At 36.2% G+C, this 19,113-nt stretch overlaps 1 protein-coding gene and 1 non-coding gene across 2 annotated transcripts in view; one reads left to right on the top strand and one right to left on the bottom strand.

Moving 5' to 3' along the window:
• LOC127865679 (uncharacterized) overlaps positions 1–19,113 on the top strand; it is a 459,001-nt gene that overhangs the window by 257,239 nt on the left and 182,649 nt on the right. The gene's annotated exons all lie outside the window — the stretch shown is intronic.
• Trnag-gcc (transfer RNA glycine (anticodon GCC)) lies at positions 13,949–14,019 on the bottom strand. The gene has a single exon. It is a non-coding gene; the product is annotated as a tRNA-Gly (tRNA).

Genomic DNA, 19,113 nt, shown 5'->3' on the forward strand with positions numbered 1-19,113 from the left:
ATTGATTAAAACATCACGACTGGTATATTACATTACTTGAAAAAAGTTGTTAAGCTTTCATTTTTTCAGTATATTCGGTAATAAATCTTACTGGGTATGTCTACCAGGTAACTACCAGTTAACTATAAATAACGCACGTACCGGTAGATTGATCATCATCGTCGCGTGGTAAACCCAGGAATTCAAATTGTGCATGCGTAGTGAATTGTTTATATTTTATATACAAAATGATCAATCTACTTGCGTTATTTGTAGTGTGTATATCGTTATGTCACCTATGTTCGCGATGTACTTTAGATTTCACATCGCGAAATTTTATTACCGAATATACCGAAAATATGAACTTTTTTCAAGTAATGTAATATACCAGTCGTGATATTTTAATCAATATAAACTAATAATTGTAAAAAAAATACGGTATTTTAGAACTTTTCTTTTTTCGTCATTCGTGGTTGACAGTCCCTTTAAGGTGCTATAAGCCGACCTTTATCAACTGGTATGACATTATAAAAAAAATGCATCGAGCGGTGTGAAAGCTGACTGAATGTTGTTTGAAACTTGAACTCTTTTATCGATAGGTTTAGAGTGACTCAATCGCATGTATACCACACAAGTGATGATGTAAATACCACATGACAACATCGATAGGCATCAAACATTAACGCCACTTTGTTTGATATTTATATCTGTTATTATCACCTAAATAACAAAACACGTGCGCGTGGAGAGAAGGCCACATTGCTCTCGCCATGAATATAATTCGCATCCATTTACATCGATATGACGACACATATGAATGTTCGACTAACATTTAGAACTTTGACTGTTGTCATTATCATAATCATAATGGAAGATATATTATGTATTATGCATTCTGATAGGGACGCTTTTCTTTTAGATATTGTATTCGTGATTTTACTATACTAAAATAGTAGATGATTGTCGAACGTGCAGTAAACTATATTATGACAACATTCCGTTGTCGAAACTATGGTTATGTTAAAAGGCATTTATTTATGATCGGATTGCGTATTGAATAAATATTAAGTGTAATATATTATGATGTCATACATTGCAATTCATCAGGGTTAGGTTTTGCGTGTAATACATTACAATAATTTTGGCGAAATAACTAATTAAACCGACACTGCTATTTGATTAGCGAGTATATTTTGCGCAGCAAAGAACATGATTTTCGTACATAAGGTAATTTGATATGGAGCTAATATAATTATTCCTTGAGGTACTTTTCTACATGAAACCATAATTGTGTGAACGCAATATGGGTAAATATATCGCCCAATTGTTTTTTCAATATATTTAAATAATTAGAAATCATTTAGCAGACATTATAAAAATATAGGGAACAATAGTAGTACAAAAATTACTGGCTAGGCTATGTTGAAACGACAAAATAGAACACCTGAAAGTGATTACATTACTTGGAAAACCTGGAATAAGGAAAAGTTTTACAATATAATAATGGAAGACAAAAGCACCTGAATGTTTAAAGCTTTGTTTGATTGTTTATGGTTTTAAAACACATGCTAGATGTACAAACTGAGGTAGTCCTATCGTTGAATGTAAATTCTTTTTCTTCCGAATATATGTGTCGCGTTCTGAGAAAACTAGGCATAATGCTTGTGCGTAAATTGTCATCCCAGATTAGCCTGTGCAGTCCGCACAGGCTAATCAGGGACGACGATTTCCACTTTTTTTTGTGGAATTTTTCGTTTAAATGATGTCTCTTCTTAGCGAAAATCCAGTTTGGGCGGAAAGATTCGTCCCGGATTAGCCTGTGCGGACTACACAGGCTTATGTTAACGCAGCGGAAAAGCTGTCAAACTGCTTATTTACAGATATAGTTCACATTGTCCATTCCTATAGAGTAATTTTATCTAAACAATTGAGTGGAAAAACATTCAGGACTGCTTAAATCACAAGAATCACTATAACAACTGATTCGCATTCACTCGATTTTGTGCAAGGCGCACTCCAAATGCCATTTTTAGTTGTACCATTGGTACACTGCAGACAGTGAGTGTGTGAATGTAATCAATAGTGTTTAACAGCTTGTGCGCGACATTGGCCAGGTCGTCATTGAAATCTGTACATATTGACTGCGTTCAGGGAAAACGGGGCTTAATGCATGGCCAATAAGTGGTGTCCTGTGCACACTAATTAGCCTGTGCAGTGCACACAAGCTAATCAAGGACGACACTCTCTGATTTTATGGTGTTTTTCGTTAAAAGAGAATCTCTGGTACTGGGATGACAATTAATGCATATGCATTAAGCCCTGTTTTCCCAAAATGAAGCTTAAATTATCTTTTCTATTAATGATTTCAAAAAAGTGATAATAACTTCAAAGTAACCTCACTGACAAGGCAAATAAACAAAATCACTTTTAAATCAAATAAACAACGAATGAGTTCTAAATTTTTACCTTTTGGCATTTTTAAGTAAACATCTAAAGGGACCTTTTCACAGTTTGTCATTAAATGCTTAGTATTGATAAATGTAAACATTGGATCTTAAAAGCTCCATTAAAAAAAAAACAAATAAAGAAACAACAAAAAACTTACCCTCAACTGGGCTCGAACCACTGACCCCTGGAATAAAGGTCTATCGTTTAGACCACTCGGCCGTCCGTGGTCATACAATGAGAAATGTATTTTATACTTTATATAAGCAAACCTCGTAGTATGAAAAAATATTACGATAACAACAGAAATTTCAAAATTATTCAATTGTTTAAGTTTGTCAATTTACCAAAACGTGAAAAGGTCCTTTAATGTTTTCAGACTTGCAAATTGAATGAGTTCAATAAACTGTCAGATCTTACATCATGTATAACTTACAGGTTTATTTCATAATTCAGTGGTTCTTTTGACATTGCACACAGTGCTCTGGGAAAAAAGGGCTTAATCATTGAATGCAAATGCGTAAAGTGGTGTCCCAGATTAGCCTGTGGAGTCTACACAGGCTTATAATGGACGATTTTTTTTTCGCTTTTATGGAATAAATCTAGTGTAGGCGGAAAGAGTTGTCTCTGATAAGCCTGTGTGGACTGCATAGGCTAATCTGAGACGACACTTTACGCACATGCATCAAGCCCCGTTTTCCCACAACAAGGCTCTCATGCATTATTGGAAATCTAAGAGAAAGTCACACTATCGCAACAGAGAGGTATTTGGAAACATTGGTTAACATTATATTTAAAGTACAGCTGTGTTGCGAAATAAGAGTAATTTTACCACAGCTCATGCTGGTGTTTGGTTTAAAATGTCAAATCGGCGTTATCAATTATTTTTTTCCCTTTTTTCATTGTTTACTTTGTCGGGATCTTTTTTTAATGAAACTATCCATTAAAATGTGGAGCCTGTAAGGCAACACAATTTACCGCAAATGATCAGTTAAATTCAGATCAGCAATACATTAAGAATAAACAACTATGAAAAAGAGTTAAACCAATTTAGTCGGAAACTATTGTAAAACTTTGTGCCATTATTTAAATAAATAAAACATAATAGATCAGTGTTGTTTGTAACTAATGTAGTGGGAAAAATAAGTATAAAGTCAAAATTTAAAACAAAATGCATACGTCGCTACAAGCTCGCTTCAAGTATAACCACATAATAATTATCAAATGCTTGCTGGTTCCGCATGTTCGTAGGCAAAAAACCTTTTATTAATTAACCATCTCTTTAACACACGTTTACAATCAATGACCTTAATGTATTCAATATAAAGACATCGCTTTCATCCACTCGGTGATCCGGATCAACACCATGGTCTGGCCATAAGACGATCAAATTTTCATGGAAAAAAATCATATACAAAATATTGATAAAGAAAATAAATAAAGTATTAGATACACATAACACAACATGTACATGATTCTAGGCTTGTTATTCTTTAGCAAGGCAACCAAAATTCTAAAGATGGTTGCCAGTGCAGCAACCAATTGCGAAAAAGAGACATATTTTGTTATTTTGTCTTAGTTATCTCTATAACATAAATATGAGGACAAACAGTGCACACACAACTCGACCTGTGCGTTAAGACACTCCCGTTATAAATTTGAATGGGTTGTGAACTTGCGATATAAAGCTTTAACATAATTTTCAAAACTGAGTTGCGTCTAAGATTATGCAATAGCGAAAAACTTCAGTGCCTTCAGGGCTATGTTTTTTATCATAAAATGTATTTGACCGTACACTGGGGTGCAGACAGCCCATGTGCCTGCTAAAAGAACCTTAAATCAATAAATACAAACATATGGTGACATTTATACAGAGGTTTAATTGTTACATTTTTAACTTTAAACAAATTTCATCCATAATAACGACTAAACATAGCGATGTAAATCAAACACAAGATTCGATGAATGTTACGATGACGGATACTATTGACATTCCACACATCAATTGGCAGAACATGTATTGTTCTCAAATATTCTTCATTCACAACGATCATTTAGTTTTCATAACATTTAAATCCTCGACAACAGTTTTATTTATCGCTTCCCCTTTAGTTAACATGGCCAAAGAGCAACAACATTGAATATCGAAACAACAGTCACGAAGCTTTGTTGTCTGGAACTGTTGTTGATTCATTAAAGTAAAAAAAGGACCCAGTTTTTATGGTAGGTAAATCACGCCGGGTATGCGGATACTCTGATGGTGGATGGCACTCCCATAACCGAGAACAACAAACGTCACGCGCGAGATGAATGTAGCTCAGTTTTTTTATAAGTTATATCCTAAAGATCAGTTTTTAAGACAAGACACATGGTCGAGTTGATAAATGGTGTATCCTTTTGTACTGGGAAGACAAAATTTCACGGAAAATGGTTCATATTTGCCCCCAAATTAGAAAATTCGGTCGGAAAACAACATAAACTGGAGGAACAGTAAACATTTGAACAAAATAAAACTACTTAGAAATATTGCAAGAAAGTGTTTGCTATTCCAGAATGTAGAGTAATCACTGCGCTTCAAATTCTGAAATTTCGATAATTCAATGAAATATAAACAGAGATAGACCATGTTTTAATAGGTGGTATACATCAAGATACATGCACTTCTATTACCGACAAAGGGCACTTCGGATCACGGAGACTTTCAACAAATTGGGCACTCTGATAACCAAGTTTTATCTTCTACCTTAAATGCATTTATGTATGTTATTGCTTTTTGTCAAACGCAACACTTTAACTAATGGCTTCGCCACATTAGGTATGGTTACGTACTGTGTTCATTCGATGCGAAAACACACATGAAATGCACAAGTTATAGAAATAAATCTGAATGTCGCGTTAAACCACACAAGACGAATGTAAGTATACATAAAATTCATTTAGAATTACGTTAACCCTTCGGTGTGCTAATCTGATTTTCCATTTACTTTTATCGACTTACACTAATGTCTGGTTTGACAATGATAACACACATTTCATGCGGTGAATATGCAACTAACAAGTTAACAAACACAATAGTTAAACTTTTGTTTTCAATTTAATTGTTTTTTTATTGATGTACTTCCAGTCGTTACATGGTTCTCTACTGTGTAAGTCGCATAAACTTTCCAGTTAGATTTTACAGAAAAGCATTGGTAAAATAGTATTGAATTGACTGGAAAGTGCTGTAAATATCTAAATCAAGAATGAAATGAACGCTTTGTGCGTGGGTGTCATAAAATGGCCGGTGCACTACTTCCGACTTAACAACTTGTTACTTGGAAAGAAATATGATAGTTATGCACTATTCAGAGTCTTGTTTATCTCGAGAAATATTTGGGTCGATGTTTCAAAGGTTATAATCATTATATCAGATAGAATGAGCATTATAAAGCCACATATCGTTCATATGCGTTAAATGGATTAGAATTGATTTTGACATACTTTATTTTTTTCTTGAAAAACTTAAATAATTTGAGATAAAAATTGATACTGAATATGTCAGATTCGCCAAAATAATTTTTAAAATCGGTTAAATTAATCACATAATTCCCTTATCCCTGTATATAAAATGTACAACAATCATCTACATTTTCCTTCATTTTAACCGTTATGTAAGACACTCCACAATGCATCTACGCTGCTTCTTAGGGGCAAAAATGTTGGACGCACCTAATCATGGTGTGTATACCCCAAACAGGCCCAGGTACGTCCCCTGAATTAAGTTTCATGGCTTAGGTCGAAGAATGTTTCTTATTATTCTATTTACTTTTGGTAACTTTATATTTTACTTTAGCCATCTGAAATATACATTAAATAAAAATATACGATGAACAACATTTTTTCGTATTAAGGTAGCAATCGACAGTGCCTATTGTTTTTAGACAATCTACTATTTATACTAGATGTACATTTTCATTTTTCATTACCACCATACCGTATAATCGAAAGTATGCCGTCAAAAGTATTGTTTTAATGACATGGTTTTATGAAATAATACATTTTGACTATTTTTATCGGGATCATCAGTTTTACAAAGCAACAAAGCAACATCGTTACATCCGCACTTTTAACACCCAATAGAGCATTCTCACAGCGGCCTTACGATGAGAAACTCGCTGGCTGCACGGACTGTATATATTGTAATCTAGAGTCCGTGCTGGCTGTAAATCCGCGTTGGTGTAAAGGGAGACAAATGCAGAACTATTGTATATAATTTTCCACATGAAACCGAGTTTTTCAAAAATTCATTGAAAATGAAAAATGTACTCCAGGTAAGCGTTTAAATACGTTAAAAAAAGTGGGGTGGTATATTCGGCCCACATTTTTTTCACACCCCACAATAAAGGTTTCATATAGAAAATCACCCCATATTTATAGTAATGTCTTAGTATATATATATATATATATATATATATATATATATATATATATATATACATACATATATGTATATACAAACACGCGAAGGTAATAACACAAAAACCACGAACATCAAAAGACGGATGACACTTTAAAAATCAACGACGTCGGAGTAGTAATGCGCACGTTTACTTGAATCTACACTGTTATAGCAACGTCTTTTCCTACAAATAGTTAGTGGTTTTATTACTTTTTGAAAACCAGTTATCGCGAAATGTTCGGCTTGGAGATTAGTCCCGGTTTAGCAGGTATTTCAAATCCAGTAACTAATAGACCAATGGCCACCTTTTTGAATGGGACGTCTCCTTTATCTAGCAATACCACGTTACGTTATTTACTGGTCTCGGGAGATGCGTCCATAGTCATTTGAAAAGAATCCATTTTTAAATTACAACTAATATTACAGATGTATTTAACCTTCCTTTAAAGAATTTTGGTGTGCTGTCTTCACCCCTTGGCGGTGAACTTGTTTAATATAATATTTATGATACGTTTGTTTAGACACTTTTCTTATAAGTGTAGAACATTATAAAATGGGGTATGATGTGTTGGTGGAATTTATCACCAAATCTAGAATTTGGTTATAAAGTATATAAATTGTTTTGGCATGGTATTGCCATATTTCCACTGTATTCCCGTCATATCTTTGGTAAGTCTTTCACATTTAAAACGTTTCATTCTCAACTACGGTAAATATTCCAAGCTTAACGACACTTAAAAATAAATGTGTTTTGTAACCGCAAATAAATATTTTAAAGTAAGTATACAGGTGTCCGGAAATACAGAGACAAAAATGATAGAGGTGTTCGAAAATTAAGAGACACGGTATAAATATTGCACTGATGATCGGATACGCGTATGAAATGTGTAAAGCGCGAATTGTTCCAAAGAATAATAGTTTGTGCTTGAAAAATACCATGCCGTATAGTATATATTGATGACATATACGTTGCAATATAACCCGTTCTGTGAGACCTATATATATTACCTGTACACATAATTATGTACCCAATAACGCAAATGTAATGGTCATTTGAATATAAGTTTTTGCCTGCAAGGTTATATTTCCTCAATATGTTTGTAAAATTACCATGGAAAAAGTGCCACCGAAAAAAAAACAGGATAGATTTCTGCTAAAAAAAGCATTGTAACTAATTTTCCGAAAAATGTAGTCACAAATTATGGAAACAAAAACGTATGTCCAAAAATGCAGTCACGAAAAAAAAATAGTTTGGCTCAAAACGGAGTTGTCCAGTGTTTTTTTGTTCTTTCTCTTAATTTCCGAACACAAAAAATGTATCTTAATTTTCAGATACGAAAATAATTTTTTTTTTCAAGTGTCGTAAAACTTAGAAATTACGGTAGTTGAAAATGAAACGCTTTTAATGTAAAAGATTTACGCGGGCGGCCCTGGTTCGATTCCCGGCCGATGCACGTTTTATAAATATTTATAAAACTGTATTTGATCGTTATGCATAATGACGAATGTTACATTCTACATAAATCTTAAATCAATATGTGTTGTTATGCCCCCGGTAAGGTGGCATATAGCAGTTGACCAGTCCGTCAGTATGTCAGTCTGTACGTCCGTCCGAAAAAAAACTTTAACGTTGGCCATAAATTTTGCAATATTGAAGATAGCAACTTGATATTTGGCATGCATGTGTATCTCATGAAGCTGCACATTTTGAGTGGTGAAAGTTCAAGGTTAAGGTCATCCTTCAAGGGCAAAGGTCAACAACAACAACAACAAAAAATAATATATTTAAAAGCGGCGCAGTAGGGGGCATTGTGTTTCTGACGAACACATCTCTTGTTGATATATAAAATATTCAAGAATCTTACTGTATCGATTTTCGAGTTGTATTGTTCTCTTTCAAATAAGGAACGATTTATTAACAGTGACCTCTACGACCGCAAACTTCAAACAGACTGCAGTCTACTTCAGAACAATCCCAGACCAGACGCGGGCTCAGAAAGTTCACCCATATTAAAGCAGAGGTGGAGACGGCAGTGCGTAGTTTTAAGGCAGGAAAACCTCCGGGAATGGAAAACGTTCCTACCGAAATGATTACGCTCGGAGGAAAAACAACAACTGCAGCAATGACGGCACTATGCCAAAAGATCTGGGAGAATAATAATTGGCCCAAGGATCAGAGCCAGTCACTGGTCACATCCCTACCTTAAAATGGGCAACCTCATGGTTTGCACTAAATACCGCACCATCGGCCTCATCAGTCACCCCAGCAAAGTCCTGCTACGCATTATCTTTAATTGATTGAAACGTAAGGCCGAGGAACTACTGGTCGAAGAGCAGGCTGGATTCTGAGCTGGGCGAAGCACAGTGGAACACATCTTCAACTGCAGAATCATCATTGAGAAACACCAGCAACACCATTGTGAACTCTTTCACAACTTCATCACGCCGGGTATGCGAATACTTCGTTTACGGATGGCACTTCACTTACAGAGAACAACAAACGCCACGCGCGAGAGGTGAGTTCTTCAGCTTTTTTGTATTTATGTTCTGTTTATTTGGGTTTTAGACACAAAACATTGTTTGGATGATTAATGGTATAGCACTTCGTATTGCGAAGAAAGAAATTCGCGGAAAAACGGTGAATTATTTAAAAAAAACGATAAAATTTCATCGATAATCAGCATGAATTGAATGATCAGTACATATTTAAACAAAATAAACATACTTGGAAATAAATCAAGAACGTGCTTACTATTCGAAATAAAAGATCAATATATCCAGTAATGTTACATTTTAGTTTACTAATGTATTTGAGAAAATTCAAATGTTTTAAGAGTCGCATGCACATTTTTCATCTGCACTTCGTTTACCGATCATCTAAAAAACAATGGCACTTCGTTTCCTGACATCTAGACACTTTTTTCCAGATATAACACACTCGTATTTTTTGAATCAAAAATGCAGAATTCGCTGTGGAATACTGTTAAAGTAAGCAGGCAATAAATAAAAATGTATGTACTTAGTACGCAAATAAAAAACGAATAACCGAAGCATGTTCTTATCCCTTTAAAATATGATTATGATTTGGTATAAATGTGAAAGATAAATGTTAAACAAATTGGATATGTCTAATGAGTAAAATCTATATGACCATATATTTTAAATTACGTTCTAAGCGGTTGATCTAAAGCATTTATCTTTATGTCCAAATGAAGGTACTAAGGCTATTTTCTTTTATATTAGATAGCATGTCATGAATAATCACTCTGCTTAAACTGCCTCTCAGAGATTAATATCAGCAGCGATGCAGGTTCGAAATTCTATTGGAACTTTTTGGCTCAATGCCAATAAACGAAAATAGCAATAAAAGAACGGGCGGGGTTGATTTAATCACACGATAGTGGTGTAAAAATTATGCATATCCGTCTTTTTTTTAATATAAACACAACACATGCTGCATATGAAGTTCTATCCAATATAGCACCCTAAACTTCGTTTGTGTGGGTATACTAAGTACTGACTCCATAATATGACATTTAAACATTTTATGTACGCATTCCTTTTTTTCCAGAATCAGTTGATTTTACGATTTAATTTTAACCGTGATTCTTAAAACTCAACCAATACAGTGATTTAGGGTCAGGTGAATCGCACTTCGAGCAAACGTTAGCGTTGCGTAAAGGGAAGTGCTCCCTATAAGCAGGGCTCAAAATACAGGGAGTTTTACCATTCTCTTTTTAATTTTGTTGCTACGCATAAGTATCGTCTTGATGATGCGATTCAAATAAGCACAACCGACATAGGATTTTATGAAGAACAAATGTGTATTTGCGTCATAAAGACCCCTTCACTACCGTTATCTAGAGCCCTGCTATAAGTAAAATTAAACACGATCGTGTTGATTCGCATTATCCGTACACATTTATTTAATAATAAATATTATCTTATTTGAAAATTGCAATTATAATAAACATAGTATAAATTAATAGTCATGTGATTTTTGAAAAATATATTTTAAAAATGTTTCGTATGAATAGCCATAATATAAATAAATGCATTTGAGGTAGAAGATAAAACTCAGTTATTAGAGTGCCCGCTTTGTTGAAAGTCTCCGTAATCTGAAGTGCCCTTTATCGGTAAACAAAGTGGCTGCAACTTTATGTATGCCACCTATTACAAAATGTACTATCTTTGTTTATATTTCATTGAATGCTATCAAAATTTCAGTATTTGAAGCACAGTGATTATTCTACATGCTGGAATAGCAAACAATTTCTTGCAATAATTCTAAGTAGTTTTATTTTGTTAAAATGTTTACTGTTCATCCAGTTTATGCTGTTTTCCGATCAAATTTTCTATTTTTTGGGCAAAACTGTTCCATTCTTCCGTGAAATTGTGTATTCCCAATACAAAAGGATACACCATTTATCAACTCGACCCTGTGTCTTGTCTTAAAAACTAATCTTTAGGATATAACTTTAAATAAAACAGAGGAACTTACCTCTAGCGCGTGGCGTTTGTTGTTCTCTGTTAGTGAAGTGCCATCCGTAAACGAAGTATTCGCATACCCGGCGTGTTCATTGACTTTCAGAAAGCTTTCGACCGCTTGTGGCATGATGGCCTATGGCTTGATATGAGATAATTCAACATTGACGAAGGGCTGGTGCAAGTCATACAAGAACTTTATGTAAGGGATGTCTGCTCTCTCCCGTCGCTTTCAACCTGTTCCTTGAGAAGATACATGTAATACATAAGACTGCTCATTACCACAACCATCTACCTACATCGGTTAAAGACCCATCTCCATCTTGAGAATCGATGATGACGTTGGCCTCATGGGTGGCGCCAGCATTAAACTTCAAGATCTCAACAACAGACTCTATGAAAGTGCATGAGCATAAGTGATGGAGGTCAGCACAGAGAAGTGGAAGATCATGGTTAACAGCACGACCAACACCAGTGCAGATATCAAATTAAAGTATGATACCAGTACCGGTGAAGTCCGAAAAAGAAATTGCCATGGTGAGCGCAGAAATGGCCGGACTGAGCAAGTTTTGGACAAGCGGTTCCATCAAATTTCCCACCACGTAAGGCTCTACTTGCCCCGTGCAGTATCCATCCTACATTACGGCTGCGAGACTTGCACGCTTCACGCGCTTAACGAACGCAGGGTAGATGTATTTGCACATAAATGTTTCTGAAGATTACTCCGCATCTCTTACACGGGGCATAGGACCAACGAGTATTTCCGGATATGACTGCAGCATTTGTTGGTCCACAAAGGCCGTTACTAGCGACCGTAAAAGGCCAAAAGCTGTCTTGGTTTGATAACGTCACAAAGCACATCTCTTTTTGCAAGACTGTTCTCTAGGGCACGCTAGAGGGAGGTAAACGTCGAGGCCATCAAAGAAAAAAACTGGAAAGGAAATGTAAAATAGTGGACATCTCTTCCCATGGACGAATAACCTTCAGCAGCACAAACATGACCTGACTGTAGGAGGATTTCTGTATCATCTCCCCTTATTTCCCTCCATCGGCCAAAGCGGTCAAGGGAATGATGATTGTGATTTGCATGACACACCGCTGGAAAAATCCGACAATGCTTTTCAATAGTGAGGTTATATTTGTAATGCTCAATTAAATCAAAAGTAAGTAGTAAATCACGGTTAAATTTCTAAAAGAGCTACAAGTCTTTTTAATTAATAATTGATAACGATTTCACAATATTCACTAGCATTTCAACAATTGTAACGTTCTCATCATACTGCGATGAAAATACGCTGAGCAAGAGTGTCTCGTTGGTCTATGGTAAGATTCTCGATTTGAGTGCTTCAAATCCCGGACAAGCCGTTATATTTTGAAGGTTAATCAATATCAAACTAATTTAGATGTCTTGATGTTCATTTAATTTAGCATTGCAAATATAACAGCAATAGTGTAAAGCATTGTCTGATTATTCCAGCATTGTTTAATGTAAATCATCATCATCATTATTCCCTTGACCGGTTTGTCCGTTGGAGGAAAATGAGGGACAACGATACAAATATCCTCCTCCTGTCAACTCTAATGTGTCTTGCTGAGAATAATTCACCCATGGGAAGGAATATCTACTCTTTAACATCGTCAATCCAGCTTTTCTTCTGACGGCCTTGAGGTCGTCCTCCCTCTAACTTGCCCTAGAGAACAGTCGGGCTCAGAGAGTACTTTCTGGTGAAGTGTCCAAACCAAGCCAGCTTTCGTCGTTTGACGGTCGACAGTAGGGGCTCTGGAAAAACAAACATATGCCACCATGCCACACGCTTTCTAACGCATTTCTTAAAGTCAATGAAGCAGTGGCATAGCTCACTTCGGTGTTACAGGTGTTTCTCAATGATGATTCTGAAGTTAAAGATGGGTTCCAATGTACTCCGCCAAGCTCTGAATCAGCTTGCTCTTCAGCTAGCAGTGCCTCGGCCTTACTTTTCAATTGATTAAGGATTATGCTTAGCATGACTTTGCCGGGATGACTGATGAGGCTTATTGTGCGGTAATTATCGCACAACTTGAGATTCCCCTTTTTTGGTAGAGGTTTTAACAGTGACTGGGGCCACTCATTCGGGCCATTTCTTCTCCTCAAAAAAATTTTGGCATAGTGCCATCATAGTGCCATCATCGCTGCAGTCGTTGCCTCTCCTCTGTGCTAAATCAGCTCAGGAGGGACGTTGTCCATCCGGGGATTTTCCGGCCTTAAGACTACGCACTGCCTCCTCCACCTCTGCCTTAAGTATAGACGGACTTTCGTTGTCCGCTTCTGCTCTGAGATCGTTCCTGAGAGAATGGAGTCTAGTCGAAGTAAGTAGTTGTTCAGGTCAATGTATTGTAAATAAATTGTCATATACATAAATTATGAGAAATAAAAACGTTTAAACGCTTGACTCATTCCTAATGTGAACGAGAACAATACAACTCAAAAATCGATACATTAAGAATCTCGAAAAATTTAAATATCAAAGACACATGCCGATTAAAGACTTATTAAGAACACTTGTCATCATTCTTCTTTAATCATAACGTGCAAATACAGTATTAATAAACATTAAAAAAACGTGAATCGGCCGGGAATCGAACCCGGGCCGCCCGCGTGGCAGGCGAGCATTCTACCACTGAACCACCGATGCGCTTATTTTATAATGACCACTTTCAACGTCTCAAAACGCATTCGACGTAAATCGATCAATCATTTTTAATGTTTTAAACAATGGACAATTTAACATTTTAAAATAAAACGCCGTATATTATACAGATATATTATATACGTTTCACTTTAATCTGTTTCGTGAAACAATAGTCCATTACCGGTATTCATAGGTATGTACAGAATTGCGCAGATGTTATGCCATTTTCATTAAAATATTCGTCTGCTAGGTTTTATTACCTCAATACCTTTTGTAAAAAAGCATGATCAAAGTGTCACCAGATAAACACAACGGGGCAAAGTTCTTATACAACAGCATTGTAAAATAAACTTTCCCAAATTGGTAGACTCATAAATTATGGAAAAAACGTATTGCCGAAAATTTTAAGTCACAACAAGTAATAAATATTTAGAAGATCTTATTGAGTATCAATCTATAATTTGTATGGATGTTCATTCATTTGAGCATGGAAATATAACTTCAATATTGAAAAGCATTGTTTGATTATTCCACCGATGTTTCATGTAAATAAATTATATGAAATTATGATGTTTAAAACGTTCGGCTCGTTCCGTATTTGAACGAGCACAATAAAATATCGAAAATCGATACATTAAGATTACAGAAAAATATCAAAGACACATGTTGGTTTAAGATTTATTTTATTAAGATTTATTTCATTCGTTATTATTCGTCTATATTCATAACGATCAAATAGATTATTTATAAACATTTATAAAACCTGCATCGGCCGGAAATTGAACTCGAGCCACCCGCGTGGCAGGCGATGCTCTCATTGTTAAAGACCACTTTCAACGTTTCCAAACGCACTCGGCGTAAACCGATGGGCCATTTATCATTTTGAAACATATTTGTTCTTTTGACAAAACGGGGTATTATGTGTTGGTGGCATTTATCACAAAATCTAAAATTTAGTTTTAAAGTATATCAATTGTTTTTGCACGGTATTGCCACACTTTATTCCCGTCATATCTTGGGGAAGTCTTTTACATTTAAAACGTTTCATTCTCAACTACGGTAAATATTCCAAGCTTAACGACACTAAAAAATAAACGTGTTTTGTTTCCGCAAATAGATATTTTAAAATAAGTTTTTTATACAGGTGTCCGGAAATTCAGAGACAAAAATGATAGAGGTGTTCGAAAATTAAGAGACACGCTAAAATATTGCACTGATGATCGGATAATCGTATGAAATGTGTAAAGCGCGAATTGTTCCAACGAATAATAGTTTGTGCTTGAAAAATACCATTCCGTATAGTATATATTGATGGCGTATACGTTGCAATATAACCCGTTCTGTGAAACCTATATATATTACCTGTCTACATAATTATGTACCCAATAACGCAAATGTAATGGACATTTGCATATAAGTTTTTGCCTGCCAGGTTATATTTCTTCAATATGTTTGTAAAATTACCATGGAAAAAGTGCTACTGAAAAAAAATAGGACAGATCTCTGCTAAAAAAAGCATTGTAACTAATTTCTTGAAAAATGTAGAGTCACAAATTATGAAAAAAAACGTATGTCCAAAAATGAAGTCACGAAAAAATAGATTGGCTCAAAACGGAGTAGTCCTGCTTTTTTCATTTTTTTAATTTCCGGACAAAAAAAAATGTATCTTAATTTTCAGATACGAAAATATTATTTTTTTCAAGTGTCATAAAACTTAGTAATTACGGTAGCTGAAAATGAAACGCTTTAAATGTAAAAGATTTATCCAAGATATGCCACGAGTAATATGCAAATATATAACATTACCTTGCCAAAAGAATGTATGCGCATTGAAAGCGAATTCTAGATTTGGTGATTAATTCAACCATCACTTCTTTCCACAATTGGTAAGCAGAACATAGTTTTAAAAATGTTAAACGATCCATCGGTTAACGACGAGTGCGTTTCGAATTTTTGAAAGTGGCCTTTTACAATAAGCGCATCGGTGGTTCAGTGGTACAATTCTCGTCTGCCACGCGGGCGCCCCGATTTTGATTCCCGGCCGACGCACGTTTTATAAATATTTATAAATATTGTATTTGATCGTTATGCATAATGACGAATGTTACATTCTTCATAAATCTTAGATCAATATGTGTTTTCATAAAATATTCAAGAATCTTACTGTATCGATTTTGAGTTGTATTGTTCTCGTTCAAATAATGAAGGATTTATAAACAGTGACCTCTACAACCTCAAACAGACTTTTGTCTACTTCAGAACAATCCCAGACCAGAAGCGGACTACGAAAGTTCGTCCGTTCTTAAGAGGCGGCAGTGCGTAGTCTTAAGGCAGGAAAACCTCCGGGAATGGAAAACGTCCCTACCGAAATGATTACGCTCAGAGGAAAAGCACCAACTGCAGCAATTAGGGCACTATGCCAAAATATCTTGGAGAATAATAATTGGCCCAAGGACTAGAGCTAGTCAATGGTCACATGTCTACCTTAAAATGGGCAACCTCAAGTTGTGCACTTAATACCGTACCATCGGCCTCATCAGTCATCCCAGCAAAGTCCTGCTACGCATTATCTTTAATTGATTGCAAAGTAAGGCCGAAGAACTACTGATCGAAAAGCAGGCTGGATTCTGAGCTGGGCGGAGCACATTGGAACAGATTGTCAACTGCAGAATCATCATTGAGAAACACCTGCAACACACTTATGAACTCCTCTACAACTGCATTGACTTTCAAAAATCTTTCGACCGCGTGTGGCATGATGGCCTATGGGATGATATGAGATGATTCAACATTAACAAAGGGCTGGTGCAAGTCATGCAACAACTTTACGTAAGGGATGTCTGCTCTCTCCCGTCGCTTTCAACCTTTTCATTTAGAAGATACATGTAATACATTAGACTGCTCATTACCACAACCTTTTATCGCCATCGGTAAAATACCCATCTCCATCTTGAGATTCGTTGATTACATCGGCCTAATGGGTGGCGCCAGCAGTAAACTTCAAAATCTCAACAACAGACTCTATGAAAGAGCATGAGCATAAGTGATGGAGGTCAGCACAGAGAAGTCGAAGATCACGGTGAACAGCACGACCAACACCAGTGCAGATATCAACTTGAAGTATGATACCAGTACCGGTGAAGTCTGAAAAGAAATTGCCATGGCGACCGCAGAAATGACCGGACTGAGCAAGTTTTGGACAAGCGGTTCCATCAGATTTTCCACCACGTAAGGCTCTACTTGTCCCGCGTAGTATCCATCCTACATTACGGCTGCGAGACTTGCACGCTTCACGCGCTTAACGAACGAGCGCAGTGTAAATGTATTTGAACAAAAATGTTTCTGAAGATTGCTCCGCCTCTCATACACCGAGCATAAGACCAACGAAAATGTCCTGATATGTCTGCAGCATTTGTTGGTCCACAAAAGCCATTTCTATCGACCGTAAAAGGCCGAAAGCTGGCTTGGTTTGAACACGTCATAAAGCACGTCTCTTTTTGCAAGAATGTTCTCCAGGGCACGCTAGAGAGAGGTAAACGTCGAGGCCATCAGATAACAAAAAGACTGAATGGACAATGTAAAATAGTGGACATCCCTTCCCATGAATAAATAACCTTCAGCAGCACAAACATGACCTGACTGGAAGAGGATTTCTGTATCATCTCCCCGTATTTTCCTCCAACGGCCAGAGCGGTCAAGGGAATGATGATGATTGTGATTTGCATGACACACCGATGGAATAATCAGACAGTGCTTTTCAATAGTCAGGTTATATTTTCAATGCTCAATTGAATCAATAGTAAGTATTAAATCACGGTTTAATTACTAAAATAACTACACGTCTTTTAAATTAATAATTGATTACGATTTCACAATATTCACTAGCATTTTAAAAATTGTAACGTTGTCATCATACTGCGATGAAAATACGCTGAGCAAGAGTGTCTCGTTGGTCTATGGTAAGATTCTCGCTTTCAAATCCCCGACAAACCCTTATATTTTAAAGGTTATTAAGTATCAAACGTATATAAATGTCTGGATATTTATTTTATCAAGCATTGGAAATATAACATCAATAGTGTAAAGCATTGTCGGATTATTCCAGCGATGCTTAATGTAAATCATCATCATCATCATTCCATTGACCAGTTTATCCGTTGGAGGAAAATGAGGGACAACGATACAAATAGCCTCCTCCTGTCAAATCTAATGTGTCTTGCTGAGAATAATTTACCCATGGGAAGGGATATCAACTCTTTGACATCGTCGATCAAGCTTTTCTTCTGACGGCCTTGAGGTCGTCCTCCCTCTAGCTTGCCCTAGAGAACAGTCGTGCACAGAGAGTAATTTCTGGTGACGTGTCCAAACCAAGCCAGCTTTCGTCGTTTGACGGTCGACAGTAGGGCTATGAAAAAACAAAAAAGGCCACCATGCCACACGCTTTCGAACGCTTTCTTAAAGTCAATGAAGCTGTGGAATAGCTCACTTCGGTGTTACAGGTGTTTCTCAATGGTGATTCTGAAGTTAAAGATGGGTTCCACTGTGCTCCGCCAAACTCTGAATCAGCCTGCTTTTCAGCCAGCAGTGCCTCGGCCTTACTTTTCAATTGATTAAGGATTATGCGTAGCATGACTTTGCCGGGATGACTGATGATGCTTATTGTGTGGAAATTATCAAACAACTTGAGATTCCCCTTTTTCGGTAGAGGTATGAACAGTGACTGGGGCCACTCATTTGGGCCATTTCTTCTCCTCAAAAATATTTTGGCATAGTGCCATCATAGTGCCATTATCGCTGCAGTCGTTGCCTCTCCTCCGTGCTAAATCAGCTCAGAAGGGACGTTGTCCATCCGGGGATTTTCCTGCCTTAAGACTACGCACTGCCTCCTCCACCTCTGCCTTAAAGGGGCTTGTTCACACTTTGATAAATTGACAAAATTGAAAAAAATTGTTTCGGATTTGCAAATTTTCATTGTAGTTATGATATTTGCTTTAAAAAAAAATACCAAACTGTTTCCATGCTCTAAAATTTCCATTAAATGCAAATTTTGACGATTTGAAAACCTGAAAATTATAAAGCGTCTCAAACGCGAAATGA

Source organism: Dreissena polymorpha, chromosome 2, assembly GCF_020536995.1.
Source record: "Dreissena polymorpha isolate Duluth1 chromosome 2, UMN_Dpol_1.0, whole genome shotgun sequence".
NCBI lineage: Eukaryota > Metazoa > Mollusca > Bivalvia > Myida > Dreissenidae > Dreissena > Dreissena polymorpha.